Source organism: Ambystoma mexicanum, chromosome 2p, assembly GCF_040938575.1.
Source record: "Ambystoma mexicanum isolate Mex_15411 chromosome 2p, UKY_AmexF1_1, whole genome shotgun sequence".
In the NCBI taxonomy this organism is placed as follows: domain Eukaryota; kingdom Metazoa; phylum Chordata; class Amphibia; order Caudata; family Ambystomatidae; genus Ambystoma; species Ambystoma mexicanum.
The window spans coordinates 1,082,220,360-1,082,244,824 of record NC_090923.1 but is presented as its reverse complement, the minus strand read 5'-3'; positions in this window follow the sequence as shown (position 1 = coordinate 1,082,244,824).

Below are 24,465 nucleotides of genomic sequence, written 5' to 3'. Positions count from 1 at the left end.
CTTTGATTGACACCCCAGCACACACTGTTACTTTCCCCGGGTTGCCGCCCACCTCCCGAGACATATCCTCACTTAGGGTGCGAGGGAGTCGCCGTCACCAGCGAGTGCGGGTCGTGCGTAGAGGCTGGCCCGGTTTGTTGCCTCGTTTCCATTGGCAACTCCCATGGAGACTGCGCTCGAGATGGAGCACCCGATCGCGGTTACTTCCTGGTTCCGCGATGACTTCCCGATCACGTGTCCAGAGTACCGCTCACGTGATAGGGAGTCGACGTACATACAAACCGGGAAGTTCGAGTTTCTCACCGCTTCACAGCTGTTCCACGACTCTGTTCGGCGCTTGCGGATATCCCGTTTCTTGGTTACTTCGGATTTGGACTTTGGCTTATGAATCACGGACTGGCCTGCTTACTCCTCGATCTTGTCGCTTGGAACTGCACGGATCTCGGTATTCTGGACACTTTGCTTTGCTTAACGGATTGTTTACGGATCACCCCTTTTTTGACTCTACGATCTTCGGCCATTGGCTCTACGTGTTTTGGTTTCAAGTACCTTTCAAGTCACGACAGCGCCACAGGTACAGCCGGTACCTACCCTCTGGGACACGGCTGTCCGGATCTGCGGCACTCCCTCGCACCAGACCCAAGTTACCCCAGAATCATCCCTGCTGGGTTTAGGTAAGAGATTATTGCACACTTCTTCATACCAAAGTACTGTGTTTGCCTGTGCTAATCTAAACTTCCTTTTAACAGCCTCTGGGGTCCTTGGCGTCATCAGATCCGGCGAACCATCAAACCACCTGTGGCCTCAAAGCTCGCACAGGGAGTTCATTTACTCTTCCCTGTGGGTGATTTGTGGACAGAGGCCCATTACTCTTCACTACGCGGCAAGTCACGACAGACTGTGAAGCCTTTGCGTCGTGGAGAGTATGGAGCCTATGGCTGAGGACCCCGTGGCTGCCTTGGTACAGGCACTCACACTGCTAAGAGCGGATATGGTTGCCGCTAATGCTACGATACACCAGAGGCTAGACTTAATCCAAAGCACACGATTTCCTTTGCCCGTTGATGCCGAGTTCGGGGAGGCCGCTGCTGCAGCACGGCCCCCAGCTACTCAGCCGATTATTCCCCAGCCTCCTATTGCTCCTGCAGCACCTCAGTTACCAGTACTCATGCCCACGCCTTTTCCCTTGGCCGCCCCTGAGAGGTTCCACGGTGACCCCCGAAAGTTTCGTACCTTTATAAATCAGTGTAAGTTACATTTCCTCTGTAGACCTCAGGCGTTTCCTGACGCCACCACTAAAGCGGCATTCACCTTGTCCCATCTGGCCGGTACCGCAGCAGAATGGGCCAACCCCTTGTTGGAAAACGACAACCCTGCCCTGTACGACTTTGAGCTACTAGTCACAGAAATGTCCCGTGTGTTCGACACACGTCACAAAGCCCAATCTCGGGACCTCGAATTGTTAGACCTAACTCAAGGGAAGGGTACTCTCCTAGAATACATTGCCCGTTTCAACCAGCTAGCCGCTGAAACATCCTGGCCTGAACCGAAAAGGGCAGTCGTTTTCTATAGGGGGCTCAATAACACCATGAAAGATGCTATGGCCGTTGTCCCATCCTTGCCCACGACCCACACTGAGTTAGTGGACCTCGCATTGCAAATCGACGCCAGACGTTCCGAGCGTCGGTTTGAAACAGGAATCCCCATTGCCACTTCACCTTCCTCCTCCTCTGGTACAGGCATTGAACCCATGCAAATAGGTGGCATTCGCAGTCCCATCACGCAACTAGAAAGGGATCGCAGGAGAACCGACCATGCTTGTTTCTACTGCGGCCTGAATGGCCATTTTGTAAAGACATGTCCCAGACGCCCTAAGCTCAAGAATCCGGTTTTTCCGAGTGCTCGACCCTAGATCCGGGGACCGGCTCGAGCAGTACTCCCGTTTCCCCGGACAGGAACCCCGCCTTTGGTAGGATCAGGCCAGTGTTGGTACAGGCTACACTTAACCCTACACCCGATACCGCCCACGTCGTCTCGATTTACATCGATTCCGGCGCCACGGGCAACTACATCGACATAACCTTGGCCGGATCGTTAAACCTACCTCTGATCACCAAGCAACATCTGGAGCCAGTACAAGCGGTGGATGGTACAGCATTGATATCAGGCCCTATCAAGCAACAAACCGCCCCGATCACCCTCATTATACAAAACACGCATCAGGAAATCATCACCTTCGATCTGATTACAATGCCACAGTTCGGAATCATCCTAGGTCTTCCTTGGTTGCATCTACACAATCCCTTGATTGACTGGAAGTCGGGGCAGGTCCATTTTGAATCTGAGACGTGTCAGAATTTTTGTCTCACCGCTCCTGACGACACAGAATCACCTCCACGTGCCCTAGGGGCCATAGCGCAGCTCACACTGCACGGGGATGTCCCTGCGGCTCCGGAGCCTCATGTGGTGGGGGCAGTTGCCGTTGGTTTCCCTACAGAATACAGTGAATTCCAGGAGGTCTTTGACAAGGGTTCCTCGGAGGTGCTCCCACCACACCGATCCTACGACTGCCCCATTGACCTAGTCCCTGATTCCGCAATTCCCTCAGGACGCATCTACTCCTTATCTCCTTCGGAGGAACAGGCACTAAAGGAGTACATCCATGAAGCCTTGAAGGTCGGTCATATACGTCCCTCCACCTCTCCAGCTGCCAGCCCTATATTCTTTGTCCCTAAAAAGGAGGGCGATCTGCGTCCTTGTGTGGACTACCGCCGACTAAATTCAATCACCATAAAAAATCGATACCCCATACCGTTGATTACCCCATTACTAGACAGGTTAAGTCACGCTACCATCTTCACAAAACTCGATCTCCGCGGGGCCTATAACCTGGTCAGAATCCGCTCCGGAGACGAGTGGAAAACAGCCTTCTGTACTCGCTACGGATTGTTTGAATACGTAGTCATGCCCTTCGGGCTTTGTAACGCCCCTGCTACCTTCCAACGTTTCATGAACGAAGTGTTTCACGATTTGTTGGACGTATGCGTGGCAGTATACCTTGACGACATCCTGATATACTCGCAGGACATAAAAGAACACATAGGGCACGTCCGTGAGGTACTGTCCCGCCTCCGCCAACACTCGCTCTACGCCAAACCCGAGAAGTGCCAGTTCCACACTGAAAGCGTTGAATTCCTGGGATTCCATATTACCCCTGGGGGTTTAGCCATGAACCAGTCCAAGGTCCGCGCGGTTTTGGACTGGCCGGAGCCCAGCAACATCAAGTCCCTGCAGTCTTTCCTTGGGTTCTCGAATTTCTACAGACGCTTCATCCAGGACTTCTCGTCTCTGGTAGCTCCCCTTACTGCCCTAACCAGCCCCAAATCACCCTTTGTCTGGTTGGAAGTACACCAAGCGGCTTTTAACACCCTGAAGTCTGCATTTACAACTGCTCCTGTCCTGAAACATCCCGACCCAGAACTCCCGTTCATTGTGGAGGCTGATGCGTCCTCTTTCGCTCTTGGGGCGGTCTTGTCCCAACGATGCCCTCATTCGGGTCAATTGCATCCGGTGGCGTTTCATTCCCGAAAATTCTCTGCTACGTAACTGCATTACACCGTCACGGAGAAGGAACTGTTGGCCATCAAAGATGCCTTCTTAGTCTGGCGGCATCACTTGTTGGGGGCAAGGCACGCAGTCACAGTGTTCACCGACCACCGCAACCTCCAGGATCTGGCCTCGCTGAGGTGTATTAACAGTCGGCAGGTGCGGTGGCATTTATTCTTCGCGGCCTTTGACTTCCAGATCAAACATCGTTCCGGGCTGTCCCATGGGAAGGCGGACGCTTTGTCTCGCTCTCCGGGTGGGGTGTCCTTACCTGTTTTCCCAGAAAACCTACTAAACCAACATGTCATTTGTCTCTGCACCCCTCCTTTGTCTCTGTTAGACTCGATCCGCACATGGGTTACGCTACATCCTGATCAGGTCACCGAGTGGGATCCGGTGTTTCATGAAGGGTTGCCGTATATCCAAAACAGATTATGGTTACCTACGACCGACGCTCGCAATCTCGCCCTGGAATGGTCCCACGATAGCGCCATCAATGGCCATCCCGGACAAAAGCGCACGTTGGACATTCTCAGACGTTGGTGTTGGTGGCCCTCCATGAAACACGACGTAGAAGGGTATCTTAACACCTGTGCTATATGCGCCCAGTGTAAGCACCGCAGAGGGCGTCCGGTGGGGCTCCTGCTTCCGTTACCTGTACCCCCCAGACCCTGGCACACGGTTTCCATGGATTTTGTAACCGACCTACCCCGGACCAAGGGATTCGACACCATATGGGTGGTGGTCGACTCGTTTTCCAAAATGGCTCGCTTCATACCTTGTTCTGGTATCCCTTCTGCCCCAGCTTTGGCCGATCTCTTCTTTAAATCGGTCTTTTGTCTCTTTGGGTTACCCACGATTATAGTCTCGGATAGAGGGCCCCAATTCACTTCTCGGTTCTGGCGTGCTCTCACGGCTCTCCTGGGTATCGATTCCCGCTTTTCCTCCGCTTACCATCCGGAGACGGACGGCCAGACTGAGAGGGTGAACCAGGCCATGGAACAGTATTTGCGTTGTCTGATTCTGCAACACCAACAATCCTGGCTGGGCTTGCTACATCTCGCTGAGTTCTCATACAACAACTCCACACATTCCTCCACTGGCTCTTCTCCCTTTTATGTTTTGTATGGTCAACACCCCCGCACCTTACCTATCCCGGACCTGGCACCCTCTGACAACCCGGCTGCTGTCGCCTGTGCCCGCGACTTGGCGGCCGTTCAGGCCCAAACACTTTCACATCTTCAGGAGGCCCAGGAAACAATGAAGGCTGCAGCGGACCGTAAGAGGGCAGTGGCGCCTTCCTATGTAGTGGGGGACAGGGTTTGGCTCTCTTCTCGTCACCTTAGGCTTCCTGGTTGTCGCAAGCTGCTTCCCCGTTTTGTGGGCCCATATAGGATTTCTGCTGTGATCAACCCTGTAGCCTATCGCCTCTCAGTCCCTGCCTCCTGGCGCATTCACCCCGTCTTCCACACCTCTTTGTTGAAACCTTGTCCGGCCCCTACTCGTCTCCGGTCTACGCCTGGCCCTATCACAGTGGGTGACTCAGTGGAGTATGAGGTTTCTGCTATATTGGGTTCTCGTGTGATTAGGGGTGGTCTCCAGTATCTCGTGGACTGGGTGGGTTTTGGCCCCGAGGAGCGTTGTTGGGTCCCTGCTGGGGATGTCCATGCCCCGAAACTCGTTTCCCGTTTCCACCGGGATCTTCCTTCCTGCCCACGTGGTCGTGGGCCATTGAGGGGGGGCTCTGTCATGCACAACAAACCAGTCTCGCCACAATGCACCTCTTTGATTGACACCCCAGCACACACTGTTACTTTCCCCGGGTTGCCGCCCACCTCCCGAGACATATCCTCACTTAGGGTGCGAGGGAGTCGCCGTCACCAGCGAGTGCGGGTCGTGCGTAGAGGCTGGCCCGGTTTGTTGCCTCGTTTCCATTGGCAACTCCCATGGAGACTGCGCTCGAGATGGAGCACCCGATCGCGGTTACTTCCTGGTTCCGCGATGACTTCCCGATCACGTGTCCAGAGTACCGCTCACGTGATAGGGAGTCGACGTACATACAAACCGGGAAGTTCGAGTTTCTCACCGCTTCACAGCTGTTCCACGACTCTGTTCGGCGCTTGCGGATATCCCGTTTCTTGGTTACTTCGGATTTGGACTTTGGCTTATGAATCACGGACTGGCCTGCTTACTCCTCGATCTTGTCTCTTGGAACTGCACGGATCTCGGTATTCTGGACACTTTGCTTTGCTTAACGGATTGTTTACGGATCACCCCTTTTTTGACTCTACGATCTTCGGCCATTGGCTCTACGTGTTTTGGTTTCAAGTACCTTTCAAGTCACGACAGCGCCACAGGTACAGCCGGTACCTACCCTCTGGGACACGGCTGTCCGGATCTGCGGCACTCCCTCGCACCAGACCCAAGTTACCCCAGAATCATCCCTGCTGGGTTTAGGTAAGAGATTATTGCACACTTCTTCATACCAAAGTACTGTGTTTGCCTGTGCTAATCTAAACTTCCTTTTAACAGCCTCTGGGGTCCTTGGCGTCATCAGATCCGGCGAACCATCAAACCACCTGTGGCCTCAAAGCTCGCACAGGGAGTTCATTTACTCTTCCCTGTGGGTGATTTGTGGACAGAGGCCCATTACTCTTCACTACGCGGCAAGTCACGACAGAGTCATTGTGTTGGCAGGCAATATTGAGTTACATAATTCAGACTGCCCGGATGCAAGGTGGGCCCTAGCCGTATACTGTGGAAATGTTCTCTTGGAACCTGAGAAGGGAGATATAATCATCATTTTTTCGGATATTTTTGTAACCGGCTGAGAAGCAGCACGTGGTTGAGGCTCATAAGGGGTCCAGTGTGGTGGGTCTACTTATATCACTGCGTCTGCATGGTGATGGTGTGCAGTTGGGTGGCAGGCCTGTGCTGGGGTGGCGTGAAGTGCGGCAGTGGTCATAAGGCAAATCTGAATGGGAGGCTCACTGTCAAGCGCTGGGGAGGTGGCGTGAAGATAGACAAGACAGAAAGAGTTGAGTGTACTGGTTCTCAGGGGTTCGGTAAGGGGAAGGTCCCTGAGCTGAGTTCTTACCTTGCAAGGCCTGGTGCCTCCGTTGGATATGTCTCCCATTGTCGGTGATCTTTACGATCCTCATGGCCAGACATTCTGTATTGAAATAGTGCAGTCTCAGCCATTGGTTGCCAAGGGCAGGAGGCCGATAGGCTGCTTCTGAAATTGGCAGTGATTTGTCATGCCCAGTCATGTGGACGGTCTGTGTTTTGTCAATATCTATTGCCATGGTGAGGCAATACCGTAGTTACTGAAAATAATAATTTCGGGTCCCAAGTGTTAGTGTGGAAGGAAGGGGGTTATCAGTTGGAAGACTGGTGTGAAAAGATACCTCTATCTGTGAGGCCACTCCACTTAAGATCAATTGAAGATTATAGTAGGGAATCACATAGGATATTAGTCAAGTACTGTTGCAGGATGCAACGAGAATTGTGAGGTGATCATGTTGTTATGTTATGTTGATCCAGCTTGTAAAGCACACAGTCACCCAAAGGTATCATGGCGCTGAGGTGAGAGGATCCTAGTGAAGCCACGGCGACCTAGAAAAGAAGAGTTTTTATGGCCTTCCTGAACGCAAAGTAGCTATGAATTTTCTTTATGTTGTGGGACCCCTTAATGGGCTATGAGGGCATATGTCTGTGGTTTCTTACATTTTATTTTTAAGAAAGTGATTTGCTGGTCATCCTAATTGAAAAATCCTCAGTGCAGAGGTTGGGACGTGTAGTAATACTGGTGGGTCTGTGTGTCAGATAGATGTGTGTGGAAAGCCTGTCTCAGGGCAGAAGACCAAAGTTTACAAGGTTTGTAATGATGACCTTGCGTCAAATGTGGGAGGGAAGGTCCATTGTTATTGTTGAGCATGTCAATCATTCTTGCTGAGGGCACACTTGGTATGAGTGGTGACAATGTTCACAGGTTAGTTTGGACAAATAGCCCCCTCTTGGGGGTCAGGGAGCATGGGAGGTGAGGGTATCTATTGGGATATTGCTTGTCCTAGTCTAGATTAAACCTGAGGGAGAGTGGTCTGATTTGTATTCAAGATTATAAAAACCTCAAAGACCAAGTGGGTGTTTAGTTTGTACAGATGCAATGAGAATCCAGTGGTACAGCAGAAAAGTGATGTTTACAAAAATACATTAAACTCATGCTCTGTATTTAAGCTCAGTTCCACGTTTCTGGTTTGCATGTAAGTCTCGTTTCTTGTTGTCGCTGCATCAGTTCACATCGAAGCACGTGTCGGCACCTCTAGCAACAATTAAAACCCAATGGCTTAAATCTAGAGCAAGAGTGCTATTTATTTATTTATTGTGAGACAGTATTACCCAGTAACTAAGAGATTTGCCTAACTCTTATACGCAGCGCCGATGTTGCAAGATTTTCACAACAATTCCTTGCTCCCTTACTTGGGGCACATGAGCACTGCCCCATAGGAATCTTACAACTGGCAGCTCAACGTATCAATACTAATCGGGCCAGGTCAGCGCAGCATCCCCATGTTCCTTGTGCTCTTACCTGTTTTTTGATGGTAAAAACATGAGTCCTGTTCCTAAAGGGAGTAATTTATAAACAAGTAAATATATGTTCAACTGTAAAACAGAAATGCTTTTGTGAGAAATACTTCTTAGCACCAGGTTATTCATGCATATTAAAATATACATTTGCCCCCTTCCATAATTGTAGAAATGTTTTCTTGTGTAACTATATGAACAACTGCTCCAAACACATCCGTGGAACTGTTTGGGTGAAAGCAGGGGTGCAAGCTCCAATGTTCCAATTCCCTATTTTCTATTGAGAGTATTTGTACTTCCCGTTTTGTATTTTTGGGGAGTATTGCCTATTTTTAGGGAGTAAAAGTGGCCCATGCAACCCTTATCTGTAGGGCTGCTTGACAATGTACATGACATTAATGCAGTACTTTAGATAAAATATGGTTCGCAACTAAAATAGTCTTATCTCCTTTCAAAGTTGTTTGTTATTTTATCAATCTCAATCTTATTTTTGCCCTTGTGATGTCACCTTCGCAATGTTCTTCTGCACACGTGTGATGTAATTTCCTATGAGGTCCTCAGGGGGGAATGTTTGAGTGTCCTCACATCCTGCGAGGTCACTGTTCTTCTACGCCCTGCGCCTGAAGATACTACAACTATTAGTCAAGCCCAAGAGAACTATGAAAACTCAGTTTGTTCCTTGGAAGTTACTTGGCACCACAGAGTGGAAAGTAGGTCATTATCTCACAACAGTGTATAGAGTATGTTGACACTTCTAGGACTCCATGGGGAGAGCGTGCACACGGCTAGTTTCCATGCAGAAAAACAAATCAAATATGTAGGGAGACACTGGGACCAGCACTGCTGCAACTACAACGAGCACGGGAGTCTGAGCTGTTAGTTGCAGTGTAACTCTTATAGATCCAGTTGCTTTGACTGGGTAGCATAGCGCAAATGCTACGCAGAGGGACACAGGTTCGAATCCCGGTCGCTCTTCGGTATTAAGCGCGTTATAAATAACCAATTATAACAATAATAATAACATAAGATGATGCCACAACAAATAACAAGCAAAAATCGTAACCAGGCCACAGAACTTAACTTATCACTATACAGAGAGGTTTAGAGGCTTAGGAAAAAGTGGTTGAACCTAGCTATAGAATTAGGGTGTTGGGGCTATAGGCGTTGTTCCTAGCAGGGAGACAAAGTAAAAGCACATAGTATGCTGAGTGCAAAATAGAACCTCAGAACACAAGGAATGCTTAGCTAGGACACCGCATGCGTCCATCAGGGTTGATTGAGGGTTAACCACAGCATCACAATGTGCAGTTTAAGAGGGCAACTTCGTAACTGCTCATGGGACTGAAATTGCTTGAGGGTGAAACCAAAACGCTGCTTCGAGCCTTGATGACGCACTAACACAGAACAAGAAAAATCAAGGGACCAGATTCTCAAGGAATCATGCAAGTAAATAAAGCACAGATGATGAGCTTTCTTTACTTGATGATTGATTTTAAGAAATGCACAGTTTGCCTTATTCAGGAAGATGACCTGTGTATTTCTCGGGGACTGTGCGCCAGTGCAAATGATGCGTCATCCAGATCCACTGCATATATAAGTACTGGCTGCGCACTCCCGACACGAAGGCATTATAGGCTTCTTGAACCCACATGGGTGCTGAGAGCCTGAGCATATTATAGCAGTGTATGGGAAATACATATCTGCCTATACAGAAGTCAAAACGGTGGCCTTTCTCAATGCTTGTTTGAACAGGAATTCAGTACATTACACAGATGCAAGGGCACGCCTATTGCTTATAAATCAAGTACCTGACTTTATTACAACAGGAGCTGGTTTGCACCTCCGATAATCCACTGCTTTCAGAAAACTGTTTTGATGGCATCCCCTTAAAAGAACAGAGGCACCTCAAAGAAATCAAAGTAGCAACAGTGGGTGGGAATGGTCCTAGGTACCAGTGTCCCTCCTAATTTTCTATCTCTCTCCTATATTCACTTCCTATACCAATAGTTTTGGCTCATAAGCAGCAGCGCTTACAGTGGCAGCTAACAGTCAAAACTACAAAAAGAGGCGCCAACATGTTTTCACCATGGGCCATAGTATCCATGAATGAGGATCACTATCATGTCTTTGCAAGCCCTAACTATGGACCCCAAAACAGATGGTTTTCAATGGTATCTAACAAATAAAATGTAAAAGATATCTGGGAAATAATAAGTATCTTTTAAAAAGTTAAACTCAACAGAACATTATCAATGAGTAATATTTCCCCCCAAACCAAGCTATACCTGCAGGAATGCTCCCACAATATTAGAGAACGAGCTGCCTGTAAGAGGACATGTTTCACAGTGGCATATCTTTCATTAAGTTTTTATGAAGCAAGTAATAGCACAGTCACGCAGTTGTGTGTTCTATCTGATGGGGGAGGGGAGGGGTGTGTGTGTGTGTGTGTGTGTGTGTGTGTGTGTGTGTGTGTGTGTGTCCTTCCTTGTATGTTGATGGATACCTGGTTACCACCATTTTCACTGTGGTTTGCTGGAAAAGACATTGCATTCTCTTGAGTCTTTTTTTCCTGTTGATGTACAGGTGAACTATGCGACAGAAGGAAGGAGGAAGAAGAACGTGGAGCGCTGCCTACAGTGCCAAGCCAATCAAGAGGAGAACATGGCAGGACTAGGAGGCCTGCCTTGCCATGGAGGGCCAGTCCAAGCATGTCTAATACTGAAGCCGTTGACATCAGTGAAGGTGAACAAGCTGCCACTGTGCGTACCCTGGGAAGGAGGCCATCTGCAAAAGACTAGCCAGATTGGTGGAGGGTAGCCATCAGGAAGAGAAGAAACAGACCATAGAACACTGGAGACACCACAGTCAGCTGAGCTGAGGATCAGAGGAAACATCTAGAAAGTGCCAGTGTGAAGAAAGAGAGGAGAGAGGAGAACCGGGCAGAGACCCTCTGGACCATTGAATGACTAGGCTCTTGAGAAGATGGCACACATCCGGAGAACAGGGTTCAATTGTAGAAAGTGGGCCTGTCATGGTTTATCAAATGCAGTGATAAAACCACCAAAGGAACTGGAAGAAAATATACTGGGAGGAATCCGACATGCTGCCCGTTGGGAAATGAAGTCGCATCCTTGTTTGGAAAAGACATGTTTCACCATCTTGAGGAGGTGTCACATGGACGAAACATTTCTACCTCTCCTAAAGGAACTATTGTTTGAGCTGGACACTTTCTATATTCTACCTGAGACAATTCAGGGGAAGTGAACCATCCCCTGGACACAAGGTTTGTTCTGTTGGATTTCTATACTTCATTTTTGCACATATATTTCTAAATTTAAAGCAGAGACATTCTCCTTGTACACTTTTTGTTGTTCATTATAGTGTGCGGGTCAGATACATTTTGGACACAGGGACAGTTTGCTTAAGTTGGACGATGACAAACAGACTGTTCTCTTGTTTTGAAATCAAAGGTAGGGAAACTGGCCTTTATCCAAGCCCTTTTCTTTTAATAAAATGTCTAATGTTGAAAACATTACAACTTTGTGTCTGTCTCACTTCTGACCCCCCACAGCAGCTGGACATGCAGATTGACCTAGCAAGTGACAAGGGCAACCACATACCACAACCTAACCACGAGAATACTGTTCTGGCAAGTAACATTAAAAATGAGCATGCCTTTAAATCCTATCAAGTTTTTGGGAAATGTCACCCCAATATGCTTGAAATTGCACTATTTATTGCAGATTTTGCACTTTTCCCCAGATATATACCTCGTGGAGAATGGGGGTGGGGGCGGCATGCAAGTAGTATGTTTTCCTCACCTACAGAATCTTTGAAGAAAGCCCATCCTCCACCATTTGAAGTGTTACACCCCGTGCGCTCCAGATAAGATTTGGAAGTGGGAGTCTTTTACTCCCTATTTTTTTAAAGTTGGGAGTAAAATGATTTTGTAGGGAGTAAAAACATAAGTCCAATTCCCAATGAGAGTATTTTATAAGCGTGTAAAAATATGTTTTAACTGAAAAACAGAAATGTTTCCGTAATATTTCTTTCTTTGCACCTAGTTATTCGTGCACATAAAAAGATACGGGTTTACTATTTTCAATCAGGCATTTCAAATAGTGCTTTCTTACGGTGGTACTACGTGCACTACTGGTCCAAACATATCCATGGAGGGCCACAAGATTCTACAAGTCCTTTTCCAAATTTTTGTTGGGAGTATTTGTACTCCTTATTTAATTTTTTTGGGAGTATTTGACATTTTTTAGGGAGTAAAAGTGACCGATACACCCCTTATCTGTAGGGATGATGACACCCTACTACTCCCTTGAATTTTGGTCCAGTTACACCCCCTGGCCGGTAAACTCACATGTAGCTCCACAACTGATGCATGTGCATCTCATCCCAGTATATCAGCAAAAATATGCAATTATGAGATGACTTTGGCAGCAACTCTCTATCCATGTGTGCCTAACTAGATGCCCATAGAAGAGAATAGTGGTTTCTTCGCCCATCCTTTCCCTGTCTATCGCAGGCACCTTGAGCTCATGCCACGCCTGATGAGCAAGAAGGAATATGGTGGGGTGAAGGAAGGCAGCCAGTCTTGGGTGACTCCCTTTTTGGGAAGAGAGGGCCTTTCCCACCCAGCCCACTAGTGCAATGAGTGCACTATGCTGGGGATTGTGGTGAGAAGACTGCTGAAGTTTGCATGTTGGTATATTTCTGATGCAAGTACAGAGGTCGAAGTGAGCAGGAATGGCCAGGAGCGGTGTTCCACTACTTTTATTTTTTTACAGTTAACAGTTCTACTACTTTTTTACAACCATGTTCACCATTCCGGATCTGTTCTTTTTGAAGTCAAAGCACACTTGTCCATTTTACCTCCCAATAGCAGTTACAGTTAAACTGAAATAGTTTGCACATTCATGAACAAGCCTGGATGACATCTCACCCTGGATGGACTCTACCTGGCTTTATCTTAGCCAGCGGAAGATGGAGGAGGTCCTGACAACAGTTCTCTCCTCATGCCTCATCAAACTGTGATTTTTGGAAAAATGTATCAATTGATATCTCAGCTTAACTAGTACAGTTGAGTAAGTTCCAGGCTATTCACAAGGGTCGCTTTTTTAATATTCGGTGGAATTTTTAACTGCAACTTCGCATGTATCCATGGGGCTGACCCTGCCTACCTCAAGGATGACATCACATGGTATATCACAGGATGGAATCTTGGTCAACGGCACATCACAGACCATTCATCCCTAGGACTCATGTCAGACTAGAGAAGATGAAAGGGGGTGACTCAGGCTTTTGAATATATTTTTAAATTCTATTCATGATAGCACAAGTTTTTCTAGTGTCAGGCTGCAGTTGAAGAAGCATCTGTTCAGGTAGCTGCTACGGTTGGGTTTTAGCAGAGTTAAGATCAGTGAGTAGACCTGACCGATTTCACAAAAGGCGATTTATCGCCCAATCTCCATCACTCCTTTCCTGTGCAAACTCTTGGAAGAGCTGGAACACAACATTGACAGTCCCGGGGCAAAGAACATGGCAAGGTGCAAATTATGGGGTAATAGACATGGGCAGTTGAGGGCATATTAAACTTTGCAATGGGTAGTTATGGATTCATTTGGCATTTCTGTGGCAAAGGATGTGGTATTGTCATTTCCGGGGTCAATTAACATGGCATGGGCATTCCTGAATCCAAGGGGCAGCTGGAGGATCACTTCACAGGGCAAGGGGCAGCAGTGTAGGAAGAGGAAGTATAAGGGCAGTTCCGTTGGCAATACAGATGCTAAGGGGCAGTTCTTGGGGAAGTGGTATGAAAGGGGCATGCGCTAGGCAACACATGATATGATATGATAAGTCATTTAAAACACGATTGTACATAAGTGTTTGTAGGCAAAACAAGTTAAGGAAGAGAAGACAGAAGGAGGACAAAACAACAATCTTACTAGGCCTTGTGTCATTCAGATTGCGCAAGTGCGGGGGGAGGGAGGAGGAGAAGTGCCAGGGGTTCGGGGGGGGAGGGGCACATAGCAAGGAACAGTTTTAGGGTAATGCATTGTTCTTGATGGGATGGGAATGCCAGTTCTGGGCAATGGGCATGGAAAAGGAGAAAATGCATGGCAATGGATTTAACACAGGTTGTTCTGTAACAATATACATGGCAACAGATAGTGATGGGAAACATGATGAGACACAGGCAATTGTGGTGGCAGTGGACATGGAAAGGCGTGTTATGGGGACGATGCACAAAGCAGTGTGCCAATTCTGGGGTACTGGATGTGGCATGGGCTGTTCTGCAAGTGTTAGACCTGACAAGGGGCAAGTGTGTGGGCAGTAGACACACCATGAGTGGTTCTGGGACAGATGACATGACTTGGACATTTCTAGGGACAATGGACCTGTTGATAGGCAGTTATGTTGGCAAATGGCAGCCCAAAGGAAGTTTTGGCAGTAATTAATAATTTAAGGTGTAGCTCTGCATTAACAGACAAAACATAGTCCATTCTGGGAACAATGAATATGGCAAAGGGCAATTCGTGGGGTAATGGATATGACATGACCAGTTCTGTGGAGAATAGACACTGGTATTAAACATGGTACCACTCCTCCTCCTCTGCCCCTTGTAGCACTTGGAGCTGTATCTGCATCCCTACAGTCCCCCTGCTTGCACTTATCCAACACTTGCTGTCTGCACTTAACCCCTGCACTGCCACCTGTTGGTCGCACTCTTTTTCCTATGTCTTGATTCTATGTCTCACACTTCTCCTCCTCCCCTTCTCCTTGCACTTTTCCCCTTCCCTCTTCCCTGCACTTGCGCAATCTCAATTTCACTTGACCTAGTAAGATCATGGTCTTGTCCTCCCTTGTCCCCCCCCTTGCCTCGTCGCGCATTGAAACACTTGTGTATAGGCGTGCTTTAAATAAAATATATCATATCATATCATGTTATAGTAAGTGACACATTCTGAAACAATGGACAGATCAAGGAGCCATGGTTGTGGCAACGAGTGCCCATGTGACAGTGGACATGGTAAAGACAGTTTGGGGGCAAAGGGCATGGCATGGGCTGTTCTAGGAGATTGCCATCAGATGGGGGTATTTCAGGGGTACCGGACGTAACATGGATAGTAATGAGGGTATTTTAAATGGAAAAGGGCATTTCTGAACTCAATGGGAGAGAGATTGCGTAGTTCCTTGTCCAGTGGACATACAAGTGCAGTTTTAATGGCCCCGGCAAAGGGCACATCTGAGGCAAATAACATGACATGGATAGATCTGGGTCATTGGCCATGGCAAGAGATAGGTTTGGGGAAAGGGATATGAAAAGTGCCACTGCTGTGTCAATGGCCATGGCAAGGGGGAGTCTGATGGAGGCAGATTTGACCTGTACCATTCTGGCTTAGTGGATGTAGCAAGGGGCAATTATCGTGGCAACGGATGTTTGGTGTTCAGTCCTGGGGGTATTAGAGCAAGCAGCAATTCTCTACTCAATGAGTGTGATATGGGGAGGTCTCTCAACAATGGACATGGGGAGGGAAGTGGGCATAGCAAGGATGGCTCTGGGTGGAAGGATGCGGCTCTGGGTGATTTAGGACTTTATATACCCATACTATAGTATTTAACTTCAACAAGCATGTTTCATTTCTTGTCATCACACTACGCAGCGTGTTTCTACCCTTAAATCAGTCTGCCCCTTCCACCTATTGTGGAATTCTCTGATATATGTCATATATTTGTGCACCTTCTATCCCCATTCAGTCGTGTTCAGGTTCTCTAAACATGCATTATTCTTTGCCACCACCCTGAAGCAGTGTAATTAAACCCTTAAAGCAGTCTGAACCTTAACCCGCTTATTTGAATCCCTCGCATTCACCAAAGGTTGAGATAACATCTATATTCTCCTTGCTCGCGCAATTTGTCAGCGAACAGGGATTCCTCCTACAATCTGTAAATAATTTAGAAAGAACAAAGAATCTCTCATTAGAGCTGCTTCTGATATAGGTAAGGTCTGTGTTCAGATTTGTCACCAGACAGCCAGTTTCTAACATGGATACTGACAGGCAGTTTCCAATTCAAATAAACGTTCTCCTGCGTGTAGGCACTTCTCTATTCAATCATGTCATCTATTAAAGGAATGTCCATTAAGTAACTTGTCTCAATAGTCTGGTATTGCAGATAAACATTATTGTAGTAAGAGGAGCTGGCCTAATGTACTTCCCTTACCTGCTAAACCATATCCTTCCATATGTTGTTAGACTGCAGCATTTATACAGGATATGCAGCGAATCTTCCTGCTTTAAATACTTGCTTGTGATCCCGTTACTTCTGTAATACATAAGGTGGTTCACCCAGGGCTTTAAGTGGGGTAAGAAATCGAGGGGGGCCCTCATTTGGGGGCGTGGCCTGTGGGAGGGGTGTGGTCTAAAAAGTACACAAATCGTAAGGCGTAGCATATTTCTATGTTTATAAAAGATGGCTTGCAAAGTACACAAACCATAGTAAGGTACACACACAGATATATAACATGTACATATATTTGTGTGCATACCTTACGGTTTGCGTAGTTTTCAGACCATCTTTTTAAACATTTCAGGGTTTATAAAAGATGGCTTGAAAAGTACACAATTCAAGAAATCTTTTATAAAGCTTTGACTACGGACAAAATTGTCAGTCGGCAAAGCTTTATAAAAGATGGCTTGAATTGTGTACTTTTCAAGCCATCTTTTATAAACCTCGAAAAATGTCGAGGAATCCCCAGGTTCGCAGAGGGTTAAAGACGCCTCGGCGACCTGGGGAAACAAAGGGACGGTAACTGGCTCTGGTGACCCCTCAGGTGAGGGGTCACCAGAGGCAGTTACTATGACTGACAGAAGTGGCAGCCAGGCACAACATCGCTGTGGTTGGCGGCCACTTACGTAAGCTAGCCGGACTTCATGGCAGGCGCATCTCCCGTCGCGGCTGTGGCCGCGATGGGATAATGCATCCCGCCAATGTTGCGGTGGGGGGCCCTGGCAGGGCCCCAGCTCAGCCCCACTTTTTGGAGACTGCTGGTGCCCGGCCCCAGCAGGCCCCAGCCACTTAAAGCACTAGTTTCACCTCTAAATACCTTTTGAAGCATTCCCTTAAACATGTTTCGTTATTGTGCCCATCCAATCTGATTGGTGTACTTAAAGCAGTCTGTGGATCTGTTCAACACACAGTATCCATTTTCAGAAAAGGGGTAAAGTCCTGCGGCGTATCTGTTGCGACTGCCATTTTGTTTGTGCTCCATTTATAGGTGTGTGACGTTGTAAGTGCCATGTAGTGCGTGTGATGTCACGCTATTTACCATATGTCAACATTCCAGTCTGTTGTTGGCGTTACGTCACGAGACATCCTTTTGCCAACCGAGCACTTGAATTTCAAAACTAAGTGTCCATATCTATCAAGGATGGTACAATAATGATTCCCAAAATTGTAATAAAAGAAAACAAAATGTTAATTTGGGTTCATAAAACAGGGCTGTTCTCGTATTTGTCCAACTACCGTGGAACACTACAGTATCACCTTCCCATCATACCCCATAAAATGGTTTCTAGTCTGAACATTCCAGAAACATATTCCTCTCTCCAAACCAATCATACATAGTCAATATCAACCATTATTTACAAATCCACCGTCTTCCTACCTCCTTACAAATGTGTTGAGATCGCCAGTTGCGAGAGTTCAAGCACAATTACCTGTCCCTGACCAACTAGTTGAGAGGTTACTGAGCTTTGTACCACTCTGCCAGAAGTAGGCTTCATGCAGGCTTTCAGTGCCCCCTCCCCTACTCACTACAGGGACCACATATCAGATTGGGCTCTCTTTCATTATTTGACGATAAGTAATGTTAATTACCTCGCCCTCAATTGGTCCGATCACAAAGCCATGTTACTATCAATCAACAAAACGCATTTGAACCCAAGGTGTCTTTTAGAGACACATGTAAACTCAGAGCCTCATACCTGAAGCCTAGCCTCTTATAAATGCTACTTTCAGACCCTCAAATCGCAAACGCTGATGACTTTGTTTGCATTTAAAATGACTCTCTTTCATCCACTGGGGCTCACCATCTTGGATGTTGGAGAGCCTGGTCTCTTGATGTCGCTCTATCTATCCTCAGCCTTTGACCCCTTTGGCCTTCTCACTATATACGATGAAGTGGTTGTAGTGTCCATGGAGTCGAACAACTGGATAGAGCCCTTTCTCAGAGGGAGACATTCTGAATTACTGTTGGTGGGTTCTATTTGTTCTACTCTTGTGTGGACAGTGGTGGAACTCCTCCGGGCTCTTGCCTCTAACACATTCTCCTCAATATTTATGTCAAATATTTTCACACTGGTGGCAGTTGAATTAAACAACTACACTAATGATACTCGAGTTACCTTTAGGATGATTGGGAATCTGGATAACCAGTTGAAAGCGAAAGAGCATTTTAATGGCAATGGAGTGTGGAGGAACAGCGGGCACGGTTTTAGGATAAGATGGAAAATCTCCTACTTTATTCAAAGCTATTTCAGCCCTAAAGTTAAACAACCCTATTATGACTTCTCTATAGCGGATTCAGCTCTCATTGTCTCTACTAAAGTTAAAAGAATAGGGGTCTGTTTTTACCCCATTTGACCATGGAATTTCAGGTCAATTATTTCGCTAACAGTACCAAATTCTATCTTATATTGATGCGTCATCTCAGAACGTTCTTCCATGAACACCATTGTGATGTCTTTGCCAGGGCAATAATTTGCACCAAGCTCGCCTCTTCTAATGAAGTACTTACTTATGGGTGCTTCACAAAGGACTGTCACCCATCAAAGTTTTGCTGAACGCTGCCGCAAGGATAGTCACAGCTTCTCCCTGGCAAAGGTATATCACCAAGTTCTTTGCAAATTTCACTGGCCACTCGTCAAAGCAAAAGCTACATTTAAGATGCTAACAATCTAACTGTTCGGTAGAGTCACGCTTAACCAAACAGGTAAAGTTGCTTCGTACTCTCCTATCCACTCTCTCAGATCTAGCTGCAAAAGCCTTCTAGCTGTACAATGCTTTTGGTGCTTTGGGGACACAAGTTTAGATCAAAGCTGCCAATCCTGTAACATTCTCCCAGGGGAATGGGCAGAGACGTCTTTATGGGAGGGCAAAAGGGGCACTTGCCCCGGGCCCCCACCCTGTAGGGGGCCCCAAGAAGCAGCCTTATTGAAAAAAAGTCAGTTTCCCTAAGTCAACAACATTTAAGAATCACCCATCAGGATTTTCTATGGTGTGCTGCTAAAGCTAGACATATTTTCTGTCTGTTGTTGACATGTACATTTTGTTCTGATCTTTTCATCCTGTACTGCTATGTTCACTGTGGTTTACATAGTTTGCATGGCACAACACCGGTAGCATTCTCACATTTCTGGGGGGATTATATTGATCATGTGCAACAGCCTAAACTGAAATACATATTGACACATTTTAGTGCCCCGATGGGTCATAGGGTACAGTGTGTTAAGCACTCATTGCAGAGATATGCGTTCATATGCAAGATTACAATACCAAATTCCAGCAAGGTCCGACTCAGCGTTCGAATGCATTAAGTTGTTAAGCCTGCATGTATATGTACTTTGTTTTACAGCACCCCAGGTGTTATTATCACCAATGTACCTGCACTAGATAGCAATTGCTATAGAAACCAACATAGCGTCAGTATGGTGAAGGTCTAGAAATTGGTTTATTTAGATGGGGAGTTGTAAATCCTAGGCAGGCACCTCCAATGTTGACAATAAAGTGTTAGAGGTGTTTATGTATCCAAATTCAAGACTGTGGAACCAAAGCGTTCATGCTTGCATCCTGGCTTTGCCAGCAAACGAAAGTGACCCTGGACGAATCTTATATCACTGACAGTACTGTACTGCCTTCTATGAAAAGGTTTGCTTCTCACATATCGGTGGCATTGTTTGGCCAATTACTTGATCTTTCCTATCATGTAGGTCATTTGAGTGGAAGGAGTTCTAGACAGAAGAGAGCAGACCAGATATTGCAGGCTTCTTATAAGCATATTTTAAGGTCTGCTTATTTCACAACAAAATGGTTTGTTTTTTTGTACAATCAAAAGGTTTTTCTGCACGTTTTTAAATACCATTGCCCAAGCTTGTGTTTGGGGTGTATTTAAAGCTTTAAAATACAAAAGAAAAACCTAGCTGAAATCTTTTAAGATCACAACCATTAGTATTTATATTCTTTCCTTGATAATGGAGACAATGTAGCTAGAATCATTTCCATTTTGCAAAATATATTTTCCATAACATTTTGTTTTTTAAAATTTTTATATTGGGTTATGTGATTTTCATATTTTCAGACATATAAATCAGTTCTGTAAAATGGGATTATTTTAGTTCAGGGTAAAAACTAGAAAAGAAGTTGGTAAAGAGCTGAAATTGCAGACTGGGTACGAATCCCAGCTTCACCTCTTAATCAATATGTGAGCCTGGGTATCTCATTTCATTTTGTATTTCCTCACCTATCAAAATTGCAAGTCCCTAAACCTTTCAAAATTTTCAGCCCTTCAGAGTGATTTCGTTCTTAGGGTATGATCTTTAAAAAAGACTCACTCATGGTTTCACTGGCTATATTTGTTGCTTCCTCTATAATGATAGTGAGAATAGATATATTACACATCACAGCCACCTGTTTCTTTGCTCTTGAATGGCAACACTGCTTGAAAACCAAGTCCGACTTCTAATCTGTCTGTCTGGATACAGACACCTTCCGATATCTTCGAATCGTCATCCACTCTCTATGCTATGGTATGTGGAGTTTTATCCTTGCTTCCCATTGGACGCCCGTACTTGAGCACTTTTGTTGTCTCTGAGGCAGTTAATCTGAGTCTTTTGACTATTCCGGATTAGGTGCACCTTTGACATAATCTCTGTGTCCTGCAGTTATACTATGTCTAGTATACCTTCCACGTGGCTGCTATTGATTACATGTTTGCTGTACCTATGCTTGAACACAAGTACCCTTGTCGTAGACTGCTAATGTTGCCCTTGAAATGCTACTTGTTTATCACTCTGTTAGAACATGAATGAAGAGTGTAAGGTATCTGAAAGGGAGATTACCATGCTTATTTTGATCTCTGCAAGGAAGTATATCAAGCTATGGGATGTTATCGTCACATGGGGTGCGGCACACTAGATATTCTATATCCCTTAATTCGTTTGGTCTGTTGGGGGCTCAGAGGTATCCGTGCCTGGGCCCCCAAAGTGCTTAAGATGGCCCTGGGAATGGGCCTTGTAATTGAACAGCTGGGTTTCAGATGGAAATTCAAAATTCTACTATCCTAAAGCAAGAACCCTGCTCCCCAAATCTCATGCCTTAGATGCTGAGTGATTTAGTGCCATACAAATGAGCATGAAATTAACTTGAATGAAAGTGGAGACTGGATTGCTAATTTTCTGGGGGTAATATAAATGTGTCTACATTGTCCCTTGAAAACTGTGATGCTTGTATAAAAAAATGTTAGGGCATTGTTGTCTCAGTAAGACACGGGGTCCTTATGAGTCTGGTGCTAAAACTTAAAAGTGGCTATAACGGATTTATTGCCACATTTACAGTTCAGCTGAATTATGAGTGGACGGTGATTACGCTGACTGTGTTACAGTCGGCGTAATCACACACAGCAGAATTACAGCCGGCGGAATTACAGCTGAAACACCAAAGCAGTATTACCGTCCTATCACAAGTCTAGACATGGCGCTAATAACACTGAAATTCTGCACTAATACCGCTGAAAACACAGCACAGTTAACTCCAGCTTCCAGGTGGAGGTAAATACATACAGGTGCCACAAATTAAGCCACAGGTGAACCCAATCCACTCAAGAGGGCTACATAAGGCACATGCCTTCCCCAAACACACTTTCCTACTCCATGCTGCCACTAGCCTTTGCAAGATAGGACATGCAGCTGCTCATGCTGCGCCTGGAACTACAGAGGCAAGAAAGCCATCCCAGGGCACAGGGTGCAGAGAAGAGGAAGAGAAGGAGGAGGAGACACCATGTAACGCGAGTACCCATAACCAGTGTCAGGCCCTCACCCTGCACCCTCATAGAGTGCCAGATGGTAACCCTGTACCGGCTCAACAGGGAGACCATGGGTAAGCTGCTCGCCACAATCCAGGAGGACATTGAGAGCAGGATTACCATCAGGACAGCTGTGCCCCAACTGCTAAAGCTAGTGTCTTTCCTGCAATTCCTAGGAACTGGCACCTTTCACCACTTCGTGGCCATGCTGCACGGCATGTCACAGCCAACATTTTGTCTTGTGCTTGGCCAGGTGCTGGAAAGCCTACTCCGCTATGTTTCACAGTATATCTCTCTGCCCACCACCTCGGCACCGGTGCATGCCATGAAGGCACAGTTCCATGCTGTGGCACACATGCCAAATGTCATTGCAGCCCTGGACTGCACTCATGTGGTGTTGGTGGCCTCCAGGAACATGAGGCAGTGTACTGCAACAGGACATACTACCACTCACTGAACGTCCGGGTGACCTGCAATCCAGACCTGCACGTCACACACTGCTGTGCCTGCTTCCCTGATTCCACACATTATGCCATGGTCCTACACAATAGTACACTGCCTAGATACATGGAGAGGCACAGAGGACAACAGGCCATGAATAGTGGATCAGTACAAGTGCCATCACCCAATGTCATTGTGCTGCAATGCAGACAAGCATGTTTCGGTGGGGGGGTGATGCATGGGCATAACGGCAAAATGTATACTCTGACAAGGCCATGTACATGTAGGACATGCACTCTTACTGCAAAATTGACAGTCTACACCCCACCGGACAAGTACATGCTGGACAATTTTGTATGAATACGCATATGCACATTTACACAATGGACTACCAACACACACACATAAATGCAGGTACCACATGCAACATGACAGATCCTTCATCATTGTATCACTAATTACGACATGCCAACTAAGACCAGTAACCCTGGCAGTACCTCCGCCAAGTACTCAGTACATGACGCCATCAAGTAAGGGATGCTGACACCAGGAACCCACTGAGGTATAAGTAACCAACCATCTGGACGCATTCACGAGCGCAACATACAAGCCCAAAACAGGCAACATGTCATCTTGCCATGGCAACCATAGACCTACACAATGCACTGTGACTGACACTTGACTTTTCTGCTTGCAGATGACTCTAGATACCAGCAGCTGCTGTGGCTCATGACACCTGTGTGGGCTCCACAGATGGCACATTAGTTGGCCTACAATGACACACACAGCAGGACCAGGGTTTGTATAGAGCAGACCTTCGGCCTCCTGAAGGCCCGTTTCTGCTGCCTGGACCATACTGGAGAGCCACCTATGTATAGGCCTGAAAAGGTAGGAAAAATTGTGTTTGTCTTTGCCATGCTGCACAATATATACCTCAGGAGCAATGTCCCTCTACACCCTGATGTGGACATGCCACCACCTGAGGATGCGGATAAACTGCCTGAGGCTGAGGCATATGGATGCATTGGCTGGGATGACGTCAGAACAGGACCAATGGCTCACCAGGAACTTATGGACAATTTCCTTTGATTAAATTTCTATACACATTCCATGTACCACTGTATATGTTGTCACATTTATGATTAAGCACATGGACACAATAAGGAATTTTCTGGCATTGCTTCTGGTGAACTATGGTTTAATGCGCAAATGGTCACACAGACCTTTCCCCTCACCACAACACTATCTCCAACACACCATCCCCCTCCCACACACAACATCCCCAACACACCATCCGCCCTCCCCACAACACCATCCCCAACACACCATGCCCCGTCCCCACAACACCACCTCAGCACGCCCATGTGCCTATCAAGTATCTTGCGTGGTCTCTTCCCATTCATGGTTTCCCCCAGAAACTTCAGGGCCAGAATGGGCTCAGAACGGCACCTTGGAGTGCTCGGCAAGGAACCTTTAGTTGGGGTCACCGAACTTGACTGTACTGACCCTAACCCCCTGATGTTTTTCATCGTGAGCTCCATGTTCTGCAGCATGGCCTCAGCAAAGGCTGAGATGCCTTCAGTGAGCTCATGTACACTCTGCCCGTAGACAGTTAAGGTGGCAGATGTAGCAATTGTCTGATCCTGGTCACGCTCTATGGACCGCAGAATCTGGCGTGCTGCACCCTGGATGCAGTCCCAGATGGCCTGGAGGTGGAGGAACTGTTCGTTGGCAATTGATTCCAT